The 19030-nt window shown below is 38.5% G+C and overlaps 1 pseudogene; it reads left to right on the top strand.

Moving 5' to 3' along the window:
• The window catches only part of LOC118836780, a 43087-nt pseudogene extending 24428 nt beyond the window's left edge, over nucleotides 1–18659 (top strand).
• The last annotated feature ends 371 nt before the right edge of the window (nucleotides 18660–19030 follow it).

Genomic DNA, 19030 nt, shown 5'->3' with positions numbered 1-19030 from the left:
GCTGAAGCAAGCACTGTGGAACACTTAGAACTTGGTCAGACATTGAAAAAGCAAAGGTTATCCACTGCATCCCAGTCATCACCAGTCGTCTTGACTCATCTTGCCACTGGACTTCAATGATTCAGGAAGAGAGAGTGAAGGTGATGACTTTGTGCAACTATGCCTCACTTAAATTCAATGCACTCACAAGTCAAGACATCACCCTGTGATGTCACTGGTCATCTTCAAAAACAAAGGACAAACAATGATGGCAGCCAGAGGAATGAAGAATCATTTAATCCTACAAATGTGCCTAGTATATGTGCAAATACTGTACAGGTTATTGTTCTTGATCATTCTTTACTTTCTGGTCTTCAATAATCTGTTTACATTACTTTTGAGGGACTCCTGGGTTCTTTATAATAAATGCACTGCTTGTATTTTTTATAAATTATAGGGGTAATCAGCCTTTAGTCATCAGTTGTTTCTCCTATCGCATTCAGGTAAGCCACAGTATTCAGTTTAATATCAAATAAATAAAAATGAAGATCATTAAACAATCAAAGATGTTTTATTTTCCAAAGGTCAGTGAATTAGTCAAAGTTCCCATTCTTTCTTTAACAGGCACTTGAATATATCCTTTGAATAGCAGTCAACATCAAATTATATTTATTACAACTGTACATCAGTAAAATCTACACATAATTTTTCAACCCACATATGATAAAAAAGGATATTATTTATAAAGTATACATTACCTTCTTAAAGTACCATTTCTCTCCCTTTCAAGTGTATGTAGCAAATACATAACATTTTACCCTGGGTCAAAAAACAGCTGCCTTTATTCTTTAGAGGCTGACACCTGTGTATAATCATTGGGAGTGATTAATGAAGACTGAGATCAAGGTTTCATGCAATTTTAATTTTATGCTCTGGGCCTGATGTGCAAGGAATTTGTATTGGGTAATAAAGGAATATAGGCTCATTCTAATAAGGATGACAAATGACTATTAAAAAATGAGTTTGACTCATTAGCTGAACATGTTTAAACTGAAGTGACCTTAGAGCTTTGGAAAACATTTTGTATAGTCTCGGTGTGTGATGATTAGTTGTATGAAGATACTTAAACAAATTAATTCCTTTATGAAAAGTTAAAAGCATTTATATCAAAGAACAAAATGTTATGACAAAAGCAAAATGTTTACCACATAACTGACTTGGATTCAAGCACTCAATTAGATTAGTAACAATTTTCCATGCCTCTGTATTTTTACCATCTACTATAAAAGTCTATAGGCACTTGGATAAGAGTGACATTTCAACACAATTTTAAAACCAGAGGGAAAATGTTTCTCTAGCCAGGAAACAAGAAGTAATGAAGTCAAAACAAAGGCTATCCTTGCTGCTATCTGCGCTCACTGACTCTGTGCAAGCATTTATAAAATGGTGCTGATTCAACTTGGTCTCAATGTTCATGGCATAACTTAGTTGGCCTGGTATCCTAAAAGAGTAGTCTCCAGTTGAAATGAAGATGAAGTGCAATACTCTTTAAGTAACATCTAAAGCAGAATAAAGCAAGAAAAAACTAACATTTGCAAAAAAAAATATGTAGTAGTAAATAGTGGAACATGGTGCTAGTAACAGAGGGTCTTGTACTTCATGAAATTAGGTTGATGAGTTGATGATATGTAAGGAAAATGAGCTTGCTTGCTTTAGACTCTGTGTAACAACCCCAAAACATTTGGGAGAGGAAGAAAAGGGGAACTAGTGATTCATTGTTTTAAAAGGTTCCTAAGACATTAAAGGTCAACCTTGATTGAATCTGAGTACATCTTTTTTCAGCCTTGGTAAAATAAAGGCATGGAAGCACTTGTATTAGTAACTATTTATCTTGAGTTGTGTTTTTCTGCTTAAGTTTTCTAGCAATTAGTTTCCCTTAGGTCCTGCAACCCCATCTCAAAGAGATGTCACATGCCTCTTTTCACAAGTTTAGGTTTTCTCTCAGTCCCCCTTGAGGTGAACCCTGTGAAAGATTGCCTGGAGTGATGTCATGAAGTTACTTCTAATATTTTTCCATCTAGGCTTCCTTTGGGGGAAAACATTCCCTCTGTTTCAGAGAGTGTTTAGTTACTCAGCACATGTGAAACTAGAAGAAAAAGAAAGGAGAATATTCAAGTTCTGAAAATAGGTCTTTCCATTTTGGTGATGGTTGCATGTTCGTAAAGTGCCAGAGATGGATAACAACACGGACTCATCCTTTCTTGCCTGTGACAATGTTCATTCATCCCTTATGGGCAAAGAAAAATTATCCACCAATTTGTGTCATCTGTCACAAACTGCTATCGTCAGGGCAAAGGAGACTTTAAAACCCAAATATCATTCACCAGCAGATTTGGGGGGACAAGTCAGACAATATTATATTTTGAAAGTGAAGGTAATGAGAATCAACACAGAGTGGATGATAAAAGCTATCTGCAAGAGTAACACATCCTGAGAGATAATTTGTAAATGCGCAGCTCTTAAAATCTCATCAAGGAGAACTTGTTGGAGAGGTATTGGGAAGACAGGAACACAAATGCAGTGCTGATGGAGCAATAAATAGATTCAACTACACTGGAAAACAATTTGGAATTATATAAGAAAAATGACTCTCAATGAATATAGTAATCTACTCTTTGATAAAGTCAAAGAGTCCAGCTTCTGGGATAAGAATTCACTATTTCATAAAAACTGCTGGGAAAACTGGAAAATAGTATGGCAGAAATTGGGCATGGACCAATATCTTACTCCGCATAGCAAAATAAAGTCAAAATGCGTTCACAATTTAGATATAAAGGCTGATACTATGAGCAATTTGGAAAAGAAGGGAATAGTTTACCTGTCAGACTTATGGAGAAGGGAAGAATTTGTGACTAAAGAGATAGAAAGCATTATGAAATGCAAAATGGATAACTTTGATTATGTTAAATTGAAAAGTTTTTGCACTAACAAAGCAAATACAACCAAGATTAGGAGGGAATCAGAAAATTGGGAAAGAATTTTTACAACCAGTGTCTCTGGTAAAGGCCTCATCTCTAAAATATACAGGGAACTGAGTCAAATTTATAAGAACACAACACATCCCCCAATTGATAAATGGGTCAAAGGATACGAACAGGCAGTTTTCAGAAGAAGAAATTAAAGCTATCTATAGTCACATGAAAAAATGCTCTAAATCACTATTGATTAGAGAAATACAAATCAAAACAACTCTCAGGTACATCACTCCTGTCAGATTGGCTAACATGTCAAAACAAGAAAATGATAAATGCTGGAGAAGATGCGGGAAAATTGGAACACTACTGAATTGTTGGTGGAGTTGTGAACTGATCCAACTCTTTTGAAAAGCAATTTGGAACTATGCCCAAAGGGCTATAAAAATGTGCATACCCTTTGACCCAGCAATACCACTTCTAGGACTGTATCCCCAAGAGGTCATACAAGGGGGAAAAGGACCCATATGTACAAAAATATTTATAGCAGCTCTTTTTGTGGTGGCAAAGAACTGGAAATCAAGGGGATGTCCATCAACTGGAGAATGGCTTAACAAGCTGTGGTATATGAATGTAATGGAATACTATTGTGCTATAACAAATGGGGAGTAGATGGACTTCATAAGATCCTGGAGAGTCTTATATGATGTGATGATTAGTGAAGGGAGCAGAACCAGGAGAACATTGTACATAAGCACAGACACATTGCTTCGGTGATGACTAACTTTCATAGACTTGGCTCTTCTCAACAATGCAAGGTTCTAAGACAACTCCAAAAGACGCATGGTGGAAAAGGCTATCTATATCCAGAGAAAGAATTACAGAATCTGAAGGAAGATTGAAGCAAACTATTTGCTCTCTCTTTTTTTTCTTTTTTCTTTTCTTTTCTTTTATTTTTGGTTTTGTTACATCTTTCTCATAGTACATTTCATTGGTTATAATTCTTCTTTACAACTTGATTATTAGGAAAATAAGTTTAATGTGAAGGTATATGTAGAACCTCTATCAGATTACATGCCATCTTCGCAGGGGGAGAGGGGAGGAGAAGGAGGGGGAGAAAATTTGGAACTCAAAAACTTGTGAAACTGAGTGTTGTAAACTAAAAAAATTAATTTAGGAGACGGAAGAAAAAAGAAAAGTGACTCTATGATTCATACCATCTGATCCAGAAATTCCACTACTGGGACCAAATCCCAAGAAGTTTACTGATAGCAAGAAGGTATCCATATGTCTACGAATATTCCTAGCAGCTTTATTTATGATAACAAAAGTGACGAAAGAGAAATGTGCACCTAATGGTGGGGAAAAGGCCAAGTAAAGGGTGCACCTTTTCACAAATATATTACCCCATGATTTGTAGGTGAAACCAGAGCCCAAAGAACAATATGTAAAGCAACCACACAACAGTGCACATAAAGTGAGCATGAAGAGGTCATCAAACTTTGTTCAAGTACAGTGATTTGCTGCCCTTACTATCAATATTAAATAACACATTCTGCCTATTCTGTTAAATAACAAATCGTTTTTGGAGGGTTTGATTTGTAGCAACGTTCATTTGAGTTTTTGTTGGGAAATGTTGTATCAAAACAAAATGTAAATCAATCAATCAATTTAAAAATAAAATGCCAAAAAAAGTCATCAAGGAGAAACCAACTTTAAAAAGTTAACAAAGGTAAAATAAAATTACAATTTTGGACATGGTGAGATGTCAGTAATGGGAATAAACAGGAGGTGGGATGTCTTCCCTGGAATCTAGGTAGGGTGGGAGAGGGGGATGATTTCGGTAATAAGAAGCCTTCATTGTTTATCGAATGCTGCACATTTCCAGAATAGTGGGCACCAGGCCTCAGCCTGTCTTACACCCACCTTTTGAAACCACAAACTTCTCCTTCAAAGCTCTTTGTACCAAATATAAATGGTTCTAAAAATGTTTCGGTCAGCAGAATATTTGGAGCAGACAAAAGGTTCAGGGTGCTACCTAACCTCTTCTCCTTAAAAAATAACAATTAAAAAAATTCTGGATCAGAATTAGTGGGATAAATGGGACTGCTTCTAACAAGATATGGGGCTTTCTGTTAATGACCATGTATAAATTATTCATTCAGGCCAGACACAGAACATGTAAATATTCATCCTTGCCAGACACAAATATTAATACTGCAAGAGATGCCACGGACCAGCTAGATGACCCTGGCTGACCACCAGGAGTCCCCAGACTACACTTTGAAAACCACTCTTAGACATGAGCCTAATGAGCAGGCTGTCTAGTCCATGCCCTATATATAAAATATTAGATGGAAATTATCCAACTCACTGAATGCCTTAAAATAGAATCTGCATATAGTGGCTGCTCATTTTGGGGGCCTCCATGAAGGCTTCCCATATGGAAGGTTCCTCAAACAGGAGGGCCCACTTTGAGAAGAATTTAACTGGGCATTTTAGTCTATAAAACAACCTAATTGTGCTAACAACATTCCTTTGGTAAAAAAGAAAATATTCATGAAACACTGTGTATTTAGCTAAAGATAAGGCAAAATCAATTTTGCAGTTGACATTTTCACTAAAATGCTTTTCTTCTTTCTGCACTATAGCTTGCTAATTGGTCTAACCCCCAGAATACTTTATTATCATTTTTGGACAAACCATCTATGTTACTCAGCAACCTGTTCAACACTGAACCCATCACTATAGCCTTCACAGCAGAACTAGGGGTCGTTTAATCAGACAACAATCGACAAGCATTTATTTAAGAGCTTACTATGTGCCAGGTACTGTATACATAGGACTGTGGATAGACACAAAAGGCTGGGGTGAGTGTGTGCAAAAGTGCAGTAAGTGCAAAAACAGTTCCTGCCCTAAGGGAGCTTACATAATAATGGGGATACTCCATATGAAAAAAATATGCATAGATAGAAAGTCACTATGAACACATTTCAGTGGTTGGTGGCTTAAGAATACACTCTCTAAATGGTGCCTGGCAAAAGAATAATGATAAATATGAGCTCCCATCCCCCTGCCCTTCACATCAGCCAATCTTGTATCTTTGGCTAGTCAAGTAGGAAAAAGAAGCTTCTCTGCCCCTTCACCACCTTCTACTCCTTACCAGTCCCTCAGAGCCACCAAACCACCAGCTCCATCATTGCCTTACTTTGACCTGGGCTAAGGAGAGTAATATCTGAGTAATCACTGAGCAGAATGTCCACTTTAAAGGAGCATTTAATGATGCATAGAGTGCAGGGCCCAGAGTCAGAAAGACTTGTCTTTGTGAGTTCAAACTTGGCCTCAGACATTTACTACCTCTGTAGGATGCTAGGCAAGTCACTTAACCCTGTTTGCTTCAGTTCCTCATCCGTAAAATAAGCTAGAGAAGGAAACAGCAGACCACTCCAGTATCTCTGCCAAGAAAATCCCAAATGGGGTCACAAAGAGCTGGACACAGCTCTGTAAAATGATGAACTCTGGAGAACAGAAAAAGGAATTAATACTATGTCCCTAATGAAATATATGTGCATGTTAACATCCTGCCCTTCCCAAGGCCATGTCATATCCTTTTCACTACCAAATAACAGCTGACATTATTACAGAATAACTATAACCATAGCACTTAAAGGTTTGCCAAACCCTTGATATATATTCTCTCTTTTGAGCCTTACAACAGCTCTCAAGGGCTACAGCTACACCAGATACATAAATAAGGCAAGGTTAGGGTCATGCAGGAAAACTAATTGAAAAAGAAAGCACCACAGAATCATGCTTATCTCCTTCAGGTAGACAATTCCAGTTGTGATTTTATAGTAAAATGGGATCATTTTAGAAAGTGGAGGAAATGGAATTTTAGGTGACTCCCACAGTCACAGAGCTAGTATCCAAAGTAGGATTTGAACCCAGATCACCCTAACTCTAAATCCAGGATGCCAGGGTTTTGCATATAGGAGGTTCATCAAAGAGGAAGGTCCACTTTGAGAAGAATTTACTGCACATTTTAGTTTGCATAACAACTCAATTGTGCTAACAATATTCCATTGGCAAAAAAATACACAAAACGCCATGTTTTTAGCTAAAGACAATGCAAAATCTATTTTGTGGCTGCTTTTTCATTAAAACGCTTCCTTCCTCCTTCTGTGCTATGGCCTCCTAAGTGGTTTTACCCCAAAAATGTTTTCTTATCATTTTGGACAAAACATCTAGGTCACTGAGAAGCCCATTCAACACCGAGCCTGCCACTGCAGCTTTCACAGAAGAACAAGAGGACAATGAGAGTTCATGAAAGGGGGAGGAAAACAAATGAGCATTTATTAAGTGCCCACTATAGGACAGGTACAGTGCTAAGCACTTTACAAATATTATCTCATTTGAAAAAAAGACAAAAATAGATAAATACATACCTACTCCTCTCTCTAAATATGTAAGGAGCAGAGGGTCTGCATAGGAAAGAACAGAACTACAAACAAGGGCAGAAAATGAAATATTTAGGATATTTAAATTTGATAGAAAAAATTAAAGTTCATATAATCTTAGAGTTCATAAGGGATCTTAAAGGCAACCAACTCCAACATCACATTCTAAGAATTGCCACATCAATATTAATTTTTTTTCTGAGCATTTCCAATGATAACTGTTTAAGTGACCCACAAGGCAGTCCATTCCATTTTCGAACAGCTTTAAAAAATACGCAAAGTTCTTCATGCTAAGCCCAATCTGCATAGCATCCATCTATTGATTTTAGTTCCATCTTTTGGAGTCATAAAAAAAAACTTTAATTTCCCTTTCATCTAACAGCTCTTGAAATATTTGAAAATAGCTAACATATTCCTCCTATTAAAACTGCTCTTTTCATGACTAAAAATACTCAATTTCTTAAACTATTCTTCCTATGACATGGTTTCAATCCCCTTAAACATCTTGGTCTGGCTATCCTCCAGTATGCTAATTTACCTCTTAAAATATACCATAGCCAGAAAAGAGCAAAGTACTCCAGAGGTAATATAACCAGCAGAGAGCACTGTGGGGCTATTAGCTACCTTGTTCCAGACACTCTATTTCTATTTGTGGTACCTAAGATTCATTAGCTCTTTTTTATTTCTTTTGTCAGACATCATATGGATAACATTGGGCTTATAGTAAACTAAAAGTCTTTTTCACATGCAGAGAACTACTTTGTCACATGAACAGTTGCAGTTTTACAATTGCTTTTTTTGAACCCAAGAACAAGACTTTATACTTATTGTTATTAAATTTAAATCCTATTAATTCAATTATTTCAGTCCGTTGAGATCTTTTTGGTTTCAGATTCCATCATCCAACATATTGAGTATCCCTTCCAACATTGTATCATAGGCAAATTTGTAGAGAATGCTTTCTATGTCTTCATCCCAGTCATTAATTTAAAAGTTGAACAGGTCTGTCCCAACAGCTAAGCCCTATGTCATTTCACCAGAGAACTCCCTTTCAATTTATTTGGTCCATTAATCAATACACTTTAGATACACTTCAATTCAATAAGCATATTAAGCACCTACTCTGTGCATGACTCTATCCTCCTCTGCATAGATATTATGAAAGATTATATCAATTGTTTTGAAAGAAATGAAATTAGTTGGGTTAACCTCTATGGGACTCAATTTCCTCAACTAGAAAATGAAGGATTTAGAGTAAATTACCTCTAAAGTTCCTTCCAGTTATAAATCTATGATCCTCTGATGCGATGAATTGTTCTTAGTGAACCCACAGTTGACTTCTCGTGATTGTTATTTTCCATAAGTATTCATAAACTATCCATTTCATTTTTTTTAGTATTTTTCACAAGCTCTAGTTTATTCAGAGTTTTAGTATTTCTTAGGTCTGTGACACTTACCTATTTTCATGCTTGGTTATGTTTCTCTTCTTGCATAGTGCATGCATCTATTTTTCAAATCTAAACTCATCAGGGAGCTATTCCTGAACAGCCATGTTGTTTTCTCTAGACACCTCCCCCTTTCCTTCCTCAGTGGGATCTATATTGAAATTCATTTAACATTTTTCTCTTTTCTCCACTCTGACTACTGACTTCCCTTGCTTCCTTTAAGTTCCAACCAAAAGCCTACCTTCTACAGGAAATCTTCCCTAACCTCTCTTAATTCCAGTACTTTTCATCTGTTAATTATTTCCTATTTATCTGGTTAGCTTACTTTGTGTGTGTGTGTGTATATATATATTTTAATGTTGCCTCCACCATTAGATGGTAGGCTCCTTGAAGGAAGGGACTGTCTTTCACCTCTTTTTGTCTCCCTAGTGTTTTAACAGTGCCTAGCACACAGTAGACATTTAATAAAAGTTTATTGATTGGTTAATTAATCATTGCATGGTAAGACTTTCATTTCTTAGAGCATACAGTTCATCTGAACTGTTTTCTCTTTTTAAAAATCTCTAGTCATGAAACTGAAACTACATTTTCCATGAGCTTTATGAAATGTGTTTAGGCAGAATATTGTTACAGCAGAAGTCACCAGATTCTGATCACAAGATTCCATTGCCTGCAGAATATCTTTCTGGCTGATCCACCCACCCCAGGTAACGTATGTAAGAGTGACCTCAAAGCCATTTTAACTGTGCTGCCCACATATGTAGTGATAGGTAGTATCTATCCCCTAAGCTGGAGCAATCTGCAATCCCTGAGAGTGTAGTTATGCAGGTAGAAGAGTCAATGACCTTACTCCATGGACTTAGATTTGTCTCTGTGCCCTTCCCTTCCCCATTCACTTACACAAAAGAAAAAGGAGATTTTAGAGTTAAGAAAGGAGGGAACTCCAAACCTCAGAACTCTTTTGACAGTGTCTGGGAAAATAAACTCCTACAACCATAATGATCAGATGTAGTCCATTAAAATTGTAAAGTAAAGGGAATGTACATCATAAGCTACACTCTAGGTGCTAGAGTTTTCTGAGAAAGAGATCCATGCCCTCATCACAAAATTGAATTCAATGAAAAGATTAAGTCTAAGGGAATCTGCCCCTATTCTGTGTACAAATGAACCTGTCTTCTGAAATAAAGAAACCTAGGTTGGAAATGGCAGATCTAGTCTTCTTATCAAGATGTTGGAAAGAAAAAGAAAGGTTAATCTCCTTTTTAAAAAAAGCAGAGGTGTTTACTTAGGGGGCATTTTTGCTGGTCTTATGGCTGAGATAAAGGCTAATGCTTTTCTAAGTGAGCAATAAAAATTCTCAGGGCTTTGAGCTGAAAAAGTATGGCAGAGCTACTCTTTTCATAAAGTCTAATCAAGGACTTTAGCTGAAGCCAGAAGCTAGAGGAAGAGAAAATTACACCATCTCAGTCCCACTGAAACTATGCTTGACAGCATACAGTAGATAATATGTCTGGCAGAGAAGCATCCAGCTGCCACAACTTAACCAGTGAACATGAGTGAGAAGCTAACCTGGTGAGAGAAGCATCATGATATCAAAAGAAGACACGTGTAGCCCTGTAGTATTAGAGGGGTCACTTGTGTGCTCTGGCTACATATATTGCCTCTCTGTGCCCCTAAGCATGTTCCCTTTGTGTGGTTGTTCTTCCCACTAACAGTATGTGCACTTGTGGGGGCCTGGGTGCCAGGTTTAAGTTTGTTTTTCATCTTTTTCTTTTTTCCTTTCTCATTTTTAACTTTAAAATAATTGTGCTCTTTGATTAATTATTAAAAGAAAACACATTGATGGGGACTTGTGAGTGATGGTTTTGTTTGGACCTTGAACCTGGCATAAGACTTCTCTGAAGTAATCTCCCCTGCAAGCTGCATTGAAGGGAGGGTGCTACACCTGAATTTCTCATCATTAATAATAACAGCTGATATTTAAGGAGTAGTTTACAAATTTCTTTTGTAAACATTGTCTTATATAATAGTCTCAAAGACCAAAAGCATAACTCCAAATGCATAATCCAAACTCCAAATGCATAACGGATGGAGTCTGACAAGAACTATCACTTTCTTCTACCATGTCCCAAAGGCCATGGTACCCAAGACTCTCTGGTGGCATTCTTTGCTGTATGTTTTTCCTGCCTTTCTCCATCCTGATTTAGAGGTATTACTACCAGTCTAATATGAGGGACTGCAGATGGCCTGAGTTTAGGGGACAGATAGTGCCTATCAGTTGGTGAAAATCATTTTGACTACTATGGCCCTTCTATCTCCTCCCCTACATGATGCAAGTATGCCAAGGCTAACAAACCCAGCCTTTTGATGATTAGTGTTATATTCCCTCTGTCTCTGCCCCTTACCCTAGATTCTATATTAGGAAATTTAGAAAATACCCTCACTTTACTAATCCTATAGATAACAGGGAAGTCTATTGGTTTTATTCTGACTGTATAAAGCTCTATACGTTTGAGCCTTGAGAGCTCTGGGTATTCAAACCAAGCACATATACTCCCTGCTACCCACTTTGGGCATGGAGGCTGAATACGACCTGCTAGCAGCTTACCTCCTCATTCTCCTCCTCCTCTTGTGAGAAGTGATAAAGTTTGTTAAATCTCTCTCCGTATGACAGTTACTCTTCTCCGAATTCCTCTCTGCTTCATAGCCCCAGTGCCCTTATCCTTATCGCCCCTGCCTCTCTTTCCCTGCTCCTTGGGGTATCTCCAACTAAACCATGTGGTTTTCCTTAAACACACCAAATAAAAAGTCTTACTGCTTTCAGCATTAACTAGTTTTGCTGTAAAGTCTCCCTAAGTCCTAGCAACAAACCCCAATAACTAGTGATGTCGGTAACAGAACTCATTAGCTATGTTCAATACTGGTTTTTACCAACATTTTTCACTTTTAGACATTATCTGAGCTGAAAATATCTATTTCAACAAGTTTATGTGAGAAGAATGGAGATTAATTTCCTCTAAAGGTCATTCTAGGTGGTATATTTCAAAATTATTACTTTTCACCAAAAGTATTTCCATGATATATGATCTGCATTCATCTTGCAAGTTGTGAATGAGGTGAAACTGTCACACCATTACTTTTACAATTTCAGCATCAAGTATCATAAACCATAGAATGTCCCATGTAATCCCACGCTTCCCATAGTATCCCTGTACCAAGAATGTGGCATTTGCATTAATATAGACTACACAATCTAGTCAAGAGTTGTTAAGCTCAGGTCTCATTTTAACAGACTAAGAGAGTTTGACAGATATGAAGCTATTTGTTATCTGTGCTGGATCCAGGGTGCAATGCAATTTCCTAAATAGAGAGTCAGCATTTCTGCATATTCCACAGCACAGTTTCTAGGAGTCACCAGCACCACGCTAAATATTTAAAATCCCAATTCTGGTTACTTTAAACCAAGAAGCATGATAGTGATTATTGTTGTAATTAGACAATGCAATAGCTTTCATTTTCCTACCTTTCCTTTTAATTGGGGAGAGGGAATGCTATCACATATACCAGGAGTTCTTAAACTTTTTTTGTATCAGAGACCTCTTTGGAAATCTGGTAAAGCCTATGGAACCCTTTTTAGAATATTATTTTTAAATGTATACAGTAAAATATGCAGTGAACACAATTATATTGAAAAAGTTATAAAAAAATTTTAAACAAGTTCATAGAGCCCAGGTTAAGAGTCCCTGATAAAAGTCCCTTTCAAGTTAATCCAACTTTTAAAACTAAATAAGAACTGATCTTATTCAATTAAGGCTATACACTCATTTTATAGTACATGTTAGAAAACTGGTATAAAAGCTGGCTGCATTGTAATGTGCACCTTGGACTTTGAATCCTAAGACAGAGGATGGAGGGATCATAGAATGGTTATTACAGTTGGGAGGGAACTCCAACCTTCTCATTTTGCACATGAGAAAACTGTAGCCTAGAGAGCTTACTTATCAAAAGTCACATAGATAGAAAATAGCAAAGCTAGGATTTGAACCCCACATGAAGCTATTCCATGTTTTATGTGTTCATCAATCTTCTATCCTGAGCCTCCTTCCCTCATTGTTTGCAGATGACCTTACTTCCTATTTTAATGAAAAAAGAAAGCTCACCCCTATGAGGAATGTTTCCTCAACTCCTCTCCTTTCCATATGGAAGGGAAGAAAGGGATATCTTCCACATCTTCTATATGGAATAGATACCTTCCATAGCTTCTACATCTTTACCCATGCTCTTCTTCCCGTCTGTCTCAAAGGAATAATTATCCTGCCTCCTTTCCAAAGATGACCCTTATATCTGTCTATTACTTTCATGCTTTGAGATACAGCATTCAATTTGGGGACTTTAATACTCAAATAATCATGTATTAAGTGGGGGAGAACAAGAAAGTATTTGAACTAACTACCACAAGGTTGTTATGAAGAAAAAAGGCTTTATAAATTGTAAAGGGCTATAAAATGTGGGCACTTATTATTAGGACTTACCCTAGGTTTATATATGAAGAACATGCATGCACATGATTTCTATTCTATGTTAAAGGAAGTATATTGAGATGCTGGTTGGGAATTTTAAAATGATTGGCAACAAGAACACGGGTCGGTGTCTTCAACATTTGACATATTTGCATTGAGAGTTTCAAGCCAACGTCAGAATTGTTTATGCTTGAGTTGGCAAAGTACCTTTCTAGCTCCTGGAAATAAAGGTTTTAATAGGCTTTTCAAAATGCTTCAAAGGGCTATCTAAATATCTAACAGCTATTATAAACCGAGATGTTAATTATTGAAGTGTAAATGAATCTGATGTTTATCAATCTTATTTCCTTGAAAACAGCAGATATATTTAAAAACCATGAGGAATAAACTGTCTTCTGGGTCTTCCTGAATACACAAAAGCTGGCAGACAGGCCAAGACATTTGGCAATGAGTTCACTCATTATTTGTAATGACTTGCCACTTGGTGTCAGAGGAAAGAGGCAGGTGTCTTGAGGGAGCTCTGGACTGAGCAGCAAGTTTAAAATTTCAGAGATATCCTGGGACTTCTGAGCTTGATTTCTCCTTGTGAGTTCTCAGTAATACAGTGGGTGATTATTTTACTTCTCACTGACATTCCCTGGGTGCCGCTTGTATGTAATAGTTTTCCCATATCACTAGCCTTGCATACTTCTGAGACTATGGTTCTATACCAAGAGTTCTTAACCTTACTCCATAAAATTTTTTTTAAATATTTTGATCACTACATTTAAATATAATTGGTTTCTTCTGCAATCCTATTTTATTTTATGCACTTAAAAACATCATTCTGAATGGAAACCCAACTTGGGGTAGTAAAAGGCAACATTTAGGACTTAATTGGCTGGGGATGGGACTCAAGCTATATCTCCCTTGACACAGCTTCCTTGTGGCCATTGGTTGTGTTAACTTGGGTTCCTGGTCACCTAGGGTCATAAAAGGCCCCACTCATGTGGGGTCAGGGCCCCTAAGGACACCAAACTTATTTAAAACCATCTCTAGAAAAAAATTTACCTTCCATACACTCTTTTAAGTTTAATCTCCATTATCAACATTTTCTCATCACTTTCTTAAGTCTAGACAATCAACCAAACAACAAATCAAGCCCTGATTTGTAGAATTTCCTGATTTTCTAGCTATAAATGCTCACATTGAAAATTTAACCATCAGCTCTCTATCCAGTACGAGCTGGCTCACATACCCTTCAAAGACTGCATCAGATCACCAAAGAGATACATAACACATAAAAGATTATTAATACTTGTTATATTCACTGGCAAGTATGTTTATTTATCTTTGCAATCGGTATTATTACCCCTGTTGCATATTTAGATACTAATTTGGGGGAGGTCTAGTAAAGAGCAGGGATATGAAGAGTCCTATCTGAATGGAAGACCTTACTGAAGGGATGTGTTATACGCCTGTGACGACATGGACATGTTAAAAGGCCAAAGCTTTGGGGGAGACAGTCAATTTGCTAGCAAACCCTTTGACTTGCCTCCTAATCTGATACTAACCTCCCAAGTGAAGAATCTCTACTCCCATTAGGGGCTTCCTGATCCTTTCTCAATTCCTTGGATTTCAGCCCTACCCCCACCTCCATGTAGGGTACAAAGATATTGTCTAACTCCATAATGAAAAAGTGTATAGGTGACAGTTATCCCATGTGAGGGACTCCAGAGACTGCAGGCTTACAATGACAACTGGCATTGACCTTGGAAGAATTGGTTGTGTTGAAGAGGAGCCCTTGTTACTATAAAGAAAACAAAATTCTGGTTCCAGAGAACTCCAGGGATGCTAGAGACCTCCCAGGGATTTCTGGTCCAAAGCAAGTTGCTCAAGGTAGTGTTCTTCCTAGTGGAACCAGTTGCCTCCAGGGCTACCTACTATTTCACAGAAAATCACCCCTTTCAATAATGCAGAGTGTGGCTTTGGAAACTCTAGGATATTGCTAACATTTTGCTAATGGACAGGTTGCTAACCAGCTGCTTCCACAACCTACATTAGGACTTCGCATAGAACAGCTCTGCCTTGATGGCTCAATTTTTGGAGGGTTTGGCTGTGCCTATGTATTACTAATCATTTATTAATCATTTCAAGTGGTCATAGTTACCAACCTACCCTTGTTTAGAAGGCAAATTATGCTTATCTCCTATTCTGTCTTACCTTTGGTTGCAGTTGAAATTAAGATAGATCTCCTTAGTCTGCCTACCAGGAACCTAATAGGTACTTATATTCTTGAGGCAGTATTATGCCTGGTCCATCCCCACTCCTGGACAGAGTTACACTAGGAAAGGAAGCCCACTCACAGGCCAGCCTGCAAGTCACCACAGATCAGAGAAACATACTACTCCTCTATCACTCTTCAAATCCTAATCTACAACACACTTACTTCTAACCTTAGAGACTGAGATGCCAGGTTTTCTGGGGCCAGCCATAATTGTTTCTGGGATTCTTTGAACCACCATATAGAAGAATTTGACTTGCTCTGCTTGGCCCCACAGGGCCAAGTCATAAAGGGAGGCAAATTTAAGTTTGAGGGGGGAAATATTCTAACAATCAGGGCAGTTCCAAAGTGGAATGGGTTACCTCAGGAGATCATAGATTTCCTCTCACTAGAGAAGTTGAGTGTCCATATGTTCAGTATGCTACAGAAGGGACTCCTGTATAGATATGAGTCATAAATCTAGATTTGGAAAGGACCTTAGAGGTCACAGAAGCCAATCTCCTCATTTTACAAGTGAGGAAACTAAAACATAGAAAGTTTAAGTGACTTGCCCAGGATCACACAGCCAATAAATGTTTAAAGCAGGATTTGAACACAGGTCTTCCTGACTCAATGTCTACTGCTCTATTACATGCTGTTGCCTCCAAAAGCTCTTCCAAATCTGAGATTTGGGGGTTCTAAGCCAGAGAGAGAAAATACCCCCAAAGAATCATTCTAGCCAATGGGTAGCCAAAACAATGAGAGCCCATTTCAGTCTGGACCAGTAACCTAGGAGATTAAGCCCACCACATCCAAATAAGAGTATGTTGCCTACTGATACATAATTCTGAAGGCCTGTGTCTCAGGAAAGGTCACATTCTACTGAGAGAACACCCAAACACACTACCTAGAAGAAAACAAAGGATTTTGAGCTTGAAGCAACCTTAGAAGTGCTTTTGAATCCAACCTCCTCATTTTACAGCTGAGGAAACTGAGGCCCATAGAAGTTCATTTCCTTCAACAAGGAATTTGGTGTAATCTCATTCAACAAATGGAACCTCTAGGGGAGGAAATAACCATTCACAAAACAGACAGAAGGGACAAAAGGAAATTGGTTCTCCAGGGCTAATAGGGCCTGTAGGAATACTAGGTTATACAATGCCATTGAATCTTTCAGAGGTTCGTGAATTCAGTTGTAAGGCTACAGGTATATCTCTTCTTTATAGAAGTGCATTCCTTACATGTCATTGGAGTTGGAAAGGCAGATGGATGGACAGGAATAGTGATTCAGAATACAATGTCGGTATCAGCCATTCTGGCACTCTGAAGTCAGCCTGCTCCTCTCTCTTCCTTCATGCACTGATATGGATAGTCTGCTGGATTTCTATATAGAGGTCAGGAACCCCATCTGGGTCCTAGTGTCTTCCCCCTCAAGTCTCCTCTTGTAGTAAAATCTACATATGATCAAAATGGTGTTTGAACACCAAGGACTTACCACCATTGCACCACTGGGAGCCCTGACTACCCTCAAATAACTTGCACATCAGAACTTCTAAGAAATCAGTCAACAGGCATTGATTAAGTGCCTTCTTCATATCCAGCACTGGGGAGTACAAAGACAAATTGAAACTGGTTTTGCCCTCAAGGAGCTTACATTTTAACATGAGAGAGAGTGATATACACAGAATATTTACAAAATGAATACAAGGTGGTTTGGGGATGGAGTACACAGGGCAGCTGGGGGAATCAAGAAAGGCTGTGCTTGAGCTGAGTTATTATGATGGAAACCAGGGACTACGAAAGATGTAGAGGTGGAGAGAGAGTACATTCCACGTATGAAGCACATTCAGGAAGAATCTGAGAGATGGGAGATAAGAGTGTTAGCAAATAGCATGGGTGGACAGATTTCCCACATAATCTACTTGCATGCCTATTTGGAACTCTGGTGATTGAAGCAAAAGCCAGGTACAAACAACCAGGGAAGTCAAGACAACTGAGCTGCAAGAGCAGGAAGGTAGGCAGCTGCTGCCAGTTACCTGTAACGGCAACAGACTTTCTTCTGAGGACATCTGTAGATAGTTTATAAAAGCAGAGTGATACCTGAAATGGTTTTTATATTGTAACTGTAGCACTTGAAGTATCTATAGAAGAGCCAAGAGAAACCTCACTGTAGCAGAGCAGTTCTACTATGGGAGGTTTGGTTCGTTGGGTGACTTTTCCCATGTGTCTGTGTTCCTGTCCTGACATTGTGGGTGTTCCTGAAGAGTATGTCGATCATTAGGCAATGCTGTAAAATGCTTGGTGCCTGGAGCACAAAATACACTCAAGAACTGAAGAGTGATAATTCAGCATGAAAAATTCAGTGACTGCTACATCCTTAAAAAACTTCTGAGCTCTTCCCTCTTGTTTGGTGCCGCCAACATCGTATTCAAGTGCTATGCGGAAATTTGCCGGTGGCCTGCATTTCCTTTGGGCTACATGCTGGCAAGCTGGTAGCTATTGTGGATGTCATTGATCAGAACAGGGCTTTTGTTGATGGCCCATGCAGTGGTGTGAGGGGGCAAGCCATGCCATTTAAATGTATGCAACTTACAGACTTCATGCTCAAGTTCCCACACAGTGCTCATCGAAAGCATGTCCAGGCTGCTTGGCAGAGAGAAAAGATCAGTACAAAATGGAGAGCCACAAGATGGGTCAAGAATATCGAAACCAGAGAAGGGAAAGCTAAGATGACAGATTTTGACTGTTACAAAGTCACGAAGGTCAAGAAAATGAGAAACAGAATTATCAGGCACGAAGTGAAGAAGCTCCAGAAGGCATCCACCCAGAAGGAGTCTCCTAAGAAGGGAGCTGCCCAGAAGACACTTGCTGCAAAGGACTCTGCCAAAAAGATCTCCTCAAAGAAGGTGAAGGGCCAAAAAGCAGCCCTGGGCCAGAAGGGTAAGAAGGGTCAGAAAGCCTCCGGCCAGGAGACCCCAGCCAAGAACGGACTTGCTCAGAAGAGACCCACCCAGAAAGCAGCTGCTGCAGAAGCCAAAAAATAAGAGGCTGCCAGAAATCAAATAAAGGTTTTGCTACGTACCTAGAAACAAAACAAAACAAACAAACAAAACCCCCAATATTCTGAGTTCTATCCTCTTCTCTCCAGTGAGACTGTGTCTGTGACTACAGCACTCTATCAAAGTGCTAATGTACCTGCTCTCTCTCTAAAGTTGTTGTTTGTCCTTTATTCTCTGAGAGGAACAATGACATCATGTCTTCACTTGCTTATGAATTGGATTTAAGTGAAGCAGAACTGTTCAGTCCTCAGCCTCACTCTCTCTTCTCGAATCATCGAAGTCCAATGGCTGGACAAAAGTCAACATGACAGGTGATGGCTCAGTCTACAACGGATGACTTGGAGTCTTGGGTCTGA

Source organism: Trichosurus vulpecula, chromosome 2 (genome assembly GCF_011100635.1).
Source record: "Trichosurus vulpecula isolate mTriVul1 chromosome 2, mTriVul1.pri, whole genome shotgun sequence".
NCBI classification, from domain to species: domain Eukaryota; kingdom Metazoa; phylum Chordata; class Mammalia; order Diprotodontia; family Phalangeridae; genus Trichosurus; species Trichosurus vulpecula.
The sequence above is the reverse complement of the archived record's forward strand: the minus strand, read 5'-3'. Positions and strand labels throughout refer to the sequence as shown.